This window comes from Onychomys torridus, unplaced genomic scaffold, assembly GCF_903995425.1.
Source record: "Onychomys torridus unplaced genomic scaffold, mOncTor1.1, whole genome shotgun sequence".
Classification (NCBI taxonomy): Eukaryota; Metazoa; Chordata; class Mammalia; order Rodentia; family Cricetidae; genus Onychomys; species Onychomys torridus.
This window is the reverse complement of record NW_023413658.1, coordinates 37,501-43,576: the sequence shown is the minus strand read 5'-3', so window position 1 is coordinate 43,576 and position 6,076 is coordinate 37,501.

Below are 6,076 nucleotides of genomic sequence, written 5' to 3'. Positions count from 1 at the left end.
GGGCATTCCAGGCAGAGCATGTCTGGTCCTCTTCTGGCTCCTCCCACCTCTCGGTGCCTGGGTAGCCCACTTCAGCCCTGCTACTCTCCCATATGCGGCCCTTAGGCTATTGGCAGTGTTGCCTCCTCTAGCAGCAGGAGGAGGGCAGCACTCAGCTCTGCTGCTGGTATGCTGCTGGCACAGGGCCAGGGCGCCAGTGTGATGTCATCTCCTTGTCTCCGTTTCCCCCAGGGCTTGGGCCAGAGGCGCTCCAAAGACTGTTTTCTACTGACCAACATAGAGGGAGTATATTTGGAAGGGAGGAGAGGTAGGAAGGAATTGAGAGTAGTAGATAAAGGGAAAAACATAAACAGAATATATTGTGTGAGGAAAACCTATTTTGAATAAAAGTGAAAAAGAGAAATTAGAAAAAATTTATTAAAATGACATAAATACTAGGAATACTACAAAACGAGATACTAGAATCCTAACACAATAACATGGGTCACAGTGTTACTTCTGTGTTTAAAAATAAACACAACTGTTATTTGAGAAACAACTGTTCCATTTTTTAAAAAGCAAGTTATTCTAAAAGTATTTAGAACCCTTTCCATAAGGAGAGATGCGGATCAGCCTGTCTCTCCCCACTGAGGCTTGGAATTTTTCTTTTTTAGACTCTTGCAAACCATGGCTAAATATGATTCTCTGCTCATTTTATGTGTCCTTGGTGTCCTGTCTCCTTCTTTCATGATGACAGAACTCAGCTTAGGAACTTATACTCCTGTGTGCAGATAGACATACATACACACACACACACACACACACACACACACACACACACACACAGAGTGAGAGAGAGAGAGTTCTAGGAGAGGCAGCATGACACAGATATATCCTGTCTCTCAAAAAACAGCAACAACTAGAAAAAAAGGTTAAAATTAAATAAATAGATATAAATGAGGGAAGAGGTAGGCCCTGGGCTCCAGGCAACTCCAAGGTATTCAGGGTATGAAAGTGAAAGTGTGATAGGAAGCTATGTAAACAGGCGAATCACTCTCCAGAACAGAGAGTGTTTCACGTGAAAGAGTGTGACTGACTGATGGATCCATTACTCCTTGGAGTATGTGGATGGCACAACTAGGGGATGGTGGCATCCAAACTCGGTGTGAAGGAAGGAGAGAGGCAGGGAGGCAGGGAGGCAGGGAGGTAAGCAGAGAGGAAGAAAGAAAAGCAAAACTTAATTGCGCAGTGGTGCTGTTGGATTTAAATCCTAGCACTTGGGAGACAGAGGCAGGCTGATACTCTGATTTGGAGGAAAGCTTGATCTCTGTGATTTGAAAGCCAGCCTGGTCTACAGAGCTAGCTCCAGGACAGCCAGGATGACACAAACAGACCCTGTCTTGAAAAACTAACCAACAAAACAAACAAACAAACAAACAAAAAAACGAACAAAAGCAAGCAAGCAAGCAAGCAGGGCTGGGGATGTTATGAGGCTTCCAGACTGGATTTTTTTCCTCATGCCCAACATGGGGTTCATTTTCAAATGCTTAAGGGCTGGGGGCCTGTCCTCCTCTTTCCTGCTCTTGAGTGTCAATTATGTTCATGTTTCTTTTAGATTATTTTATTTTCATGAGCATTGCTGGTTTTGCCTGCATGGATATATGTGTGTCCGTATGAGGGGATCAGGACCCCTGGAACTGGAAAACAACCCATACGGCTGCCTGGCTACCAGATAAAATAAAACCAAATGAAAAAGGGAAGTAAAATCGAATAGGCTAAAGACACATGAGAATGGAGTTCCTTCCCTCAGCAAGCTGAAAATGGCCAGCCAAGGACTACTCCGGAGAGCAGCATAGAAGCAGCCTCTCCCCAGCCCATCTGCTTACTTACAGCGCCTAGGTGCTAGGGTTACAGACATGGACCAGCGTGGTAAATTTCTGCAGTTCAGAGGATGGAGCCCAGGGCTTTGGGCACCTAGGCCAGGGCTGCCTTCTCCCCCATGAGCCAGGGCCCCAGCACTGCCTTCCTTTGTTTGTTTGATTCCTCCAAGTTTTCTTTATTTTCTATTCAACGACAGGGACAGGGGCTTTTCTACATACATAGCCTGGCAAATCACTATATGGATCAGGCCTGCCTCCATTTCACAGATGTCGAACTGCCTCTTTCTCCTGAATGATGGGATTCAAGGCATGCCCCAACCACACCAAGCTTCCTTTTATCTCTGTAACTCTGGGAACGTTTTTCTCTCCATCTGTTTTTAATTTCTTCTTCTCTTACTTTATTGTACATTGAGCTTAATTTCAAAATTTGTTTACGTGTCTCTGGATGTGCCTGTGTGTGCACATGCACTGAACCCATGTGTGCATTTCTATGTGTGTGGGGGAAGGGGCACAGTTCTAAACTTTTCAGAAACTGCCCTCAGCCTACAGCATGGTTGTTGACCTCACCAACATAGATGCTTTCACGAGGATGGCAGCCATCTTGGCCGGTGACCTCACCAAGATGAAAGCTACCACGTGACCTTTGCAAGGTCCTTTTTGTTCTGTGATTCCTAGCCTCTAGATGGCCAGTACTTAAAAGAAAAAGAAAGAAAGAGAGAGAGAGAGAGAGAGAGAGAGAGAGAGAGAGAGAGAGAGAGAGAGAGAGAGAGAGAGAGAGAGAGAGAGAGAGAAAGAAAGAAAGAAAGAAAGAAAAGAAAAGAAAAGAAAAGAAAAGAAAAGAAAAGAAAAGAAAAGAAAAGAAAAAAGTCATAAAGCCCCTCTGCCTCCTGAGTGCTTGGATTAAAGGCATTTACCTCCACCTCACCAGCAGGCAAGAAATGTATATTTACAAGACAGGGAAGCAACAACAACAACAACAACAGCAACACACACACACACACACACACACACACACACACAGACATCTAATTCAGTTGGGATCACAGGAACAAGCAACAGACAGCAGTGCTGGGGATCAGATTTATAAGGGAAGGGGTTAGCCCAGGGCTCCAGGAAACTCCATGCCATTCAGGCCTCTTCTTTTTTTATTTTACTCATTTACTTATTTATTCATTCATTTATTCATTTAAATTTGGTTTTTCGAGGCAGGGTTTCTTTGTGTAGCCTTAGAGTCTGTCCTAAAACTCACTCTGTAGACCAGGCTGGCCTGGAACAGAGATTCATCTGCCTCTGGCTCCTGAAACTGTCATTAAAGGATACACCAATACCATCACCCATCCTAGGGCTCTTTTATATTTTATATATATATTTTTCGAGACAGGGTTTCTCTTTGTAGAAACAGCTTTGGAGGCTGTCATGGAGCTAGCTTTGAAGACCAGGCTGGCCTTGAACTCACAGAGATCCAACTGCCTCTGCCTCCCCAGTGCTGGGATTACAGGCGTGTGCCACCACTGCATGTCACATTTTTTTAAGTTTTATTTGATATTGTATTACTGAATACGTAGAACATACTGTCCTGTACATGCCCCCACCCCTCCTCCTGGGAGCTGAGTACCAATCGCAAGGCCTTGCATTCACTAGGCAAGCACACTACCACTGAGCTAAATCCCCAACTCCTTTGCTTTTTTTCAAGACAGGGTTTCTTTGTGTAGCTTTGGAGGCTATCCTGGAACTCAGTCTGTAGACCATGCTGACCTTGCACTCACAGAGATCCACCTGGTTCTTCCTCCTGAGTGCTGGGATCAAAGGCATGTTTAATTTCTTATTTATTCTGTTATTTTATTGTACGTTTAGTTTAATCTCAAAAATGTATTTATGTGTCCCTGGGTATGCCTGTGTGTGCACACAAGGTATGTGTGTTGGGGTGGGGTAGGGTGTGGTGGGGAATGACAGGTCACTACCCTCTGATTTGTTTGATTCTTCAATTAAAAAAAAAGATTTATAGCCAGGTGAGTATTATGCTCACCTTTAATCCCAGCACTTTGAGGGCAGATGCAAGTGGATCTGTGTGACTCTGAGGCTAGCCTGGACTACAAAGCGAGTTCCAGGACAGCCAAGACTGTTATACAGAAAAACCCTGTCTCAAAAAATCAATCAAGACATCAAAAAAATAAAATAAAACTCCAGGAGCAACATTTTTCTCTCTGTCTGTTTTTAATTTCTTCTCCCGTTAACTTTATTGTACATTTAGTTTAATTTCAATATGTATTCATGCATCTATGGATATGCTCATGCATGTGAATGTGAGCCTGTATGCCTGCTTGGGGCTGGTGGATTGGTCACAGTTCTAAACTTTTGAAGAACTGCCATTAGATTAGCATGTTGACCTCACCAACATGGAAGCATTCAAGAGGATGGCAGCCATTTTTCCCAGTGACCTCACCAAGATGGAAGCCATCATGTGACAAACTTTGCAAGGTCTTTTTATTTTCTTTTTGTTCTCCATGTTTTCCAGGCCTCTAGAGGTCCAGAACTTAAAAGAAAAAGAAAGAAAGAAAGAAAGAAAGAAAGAAAGAAAGAAAGAAAGAAAGAAAGAAAGAAAGAAAAAGAGAAGTTCACAAAGCCCCTCTGCTTCCTGAATTCTGGGATGAAAGGCATTCACCTCCACCTCACCAGCAGGCAAGAAATGTGTATTTACAGACCGGGAAAAACAATGACACCATACATAAAACAAAACAAAACACAACCAAACAGAAGGTCCAGAGACCCTAAGCAGCTGAAAACATGGAGATCAGCCTCACTTCCACCCACCCCTGAGGACTGGACTTTCTCTTGATTATTCCAGCAGTATTTGAGCTAATAAAAGATTCTTGCAAACCATGGCTAAATATGATTCTCTTCTCATTTTATGTGCCCTCGGTGCCTGTCTCCTTCTTTCATGATGACAGAACTCAACTTAGGAACTTATACTCCTGTGTGCAGATAGACATACACACACACACACACACACACACACACACACACACACACACACACACACACACTAAAACAAGAAAGAACGAAAGAGAGAGACAGAGAGAGAGAAAAGAGAGAAAGAAAGAGAAGGTCCAGAGACCCTAGAGAGCTGGAAAGATGGGGATCAGCCTCACTCCCACCACTGAGGGTTGGATCTTTTCTTTATTAGACTTTTACAAACCATGGGTAAATATGATTCTCTGTTCATTTCATGTGCGCTCGGTGTCCTGTCTTTTTTTTTAAAGAATTATTTATTTATTATGTATACGGAAGAGGGTGCCAGATCTCACTACAGATGGTTGTGTGCCACCATGTGGATGCTGGGAATTGTACTCAGGACCTCTGGAAGAACAGTCCGTGCTCATAACCTCTGAGCCATCTCTCCAGCCCCCCCACCCCCAGCTTTTTCTTTCATGATGACAGAACTCAACTTAGGAACTTATTGTACTCCTGTATCTAGACAGACAAACAGACAGACACACACAACACACACAAATATAATTCACTTGGGATGAAACAAACAACAGACAGCAGTGCTGGGGAACTGATTTATGAGGGGAAGGGTAAGCCCCAGGCTCCAGGAAATCCATGCCTTTCAGGACACTTTTTTTTTTAACTCAGAGATCCAGTAAGTTGCTGGGTAGGTAGCTTGAGAACACTGGCTGCTTTTCCAGAGGTCTTCCTTGAGTTCAATTCCCAGCAACCACACAGTGTCTCACAACCAACTACAATTTTTTAAAAATGCACAGTGTATCCAGCATTCCTTACACAAGAGACTCAACACCCATCTATATAAAGCACCCCACCCCCCATTCCCCACCAGAGAAGTCCCCTTTGATCTTTGAGAAAGCAGCATTTTTGTGTTTGTCTCCCTGTTTGTGCTATGTAATCACAGCAGCTACAGCATATTTAAAATAATTTGGAGTAGCTCACTACTTTTATGGCAGTGCTCAGAAAGAAGCCCTGGGCTATGCAGTAGGAAAATTTTTCAAGAGCACAGATAGGCACTGTCTCAAAAAAATAAGTTAAAATATGATACAAACAAAAAAAGTTGTTTTGTTCCCCCCCCCTCAGAAACCTGAAAAGGACAGAATTCAAATCAGCAATGAAGGTTTTCCCCAACTCTAACAAGAAGGTAATGCTTAACTGGAAGGCAACAGATATGCATATCTAAGTAGATGAGTGGAGCTGTGGCCTCACCC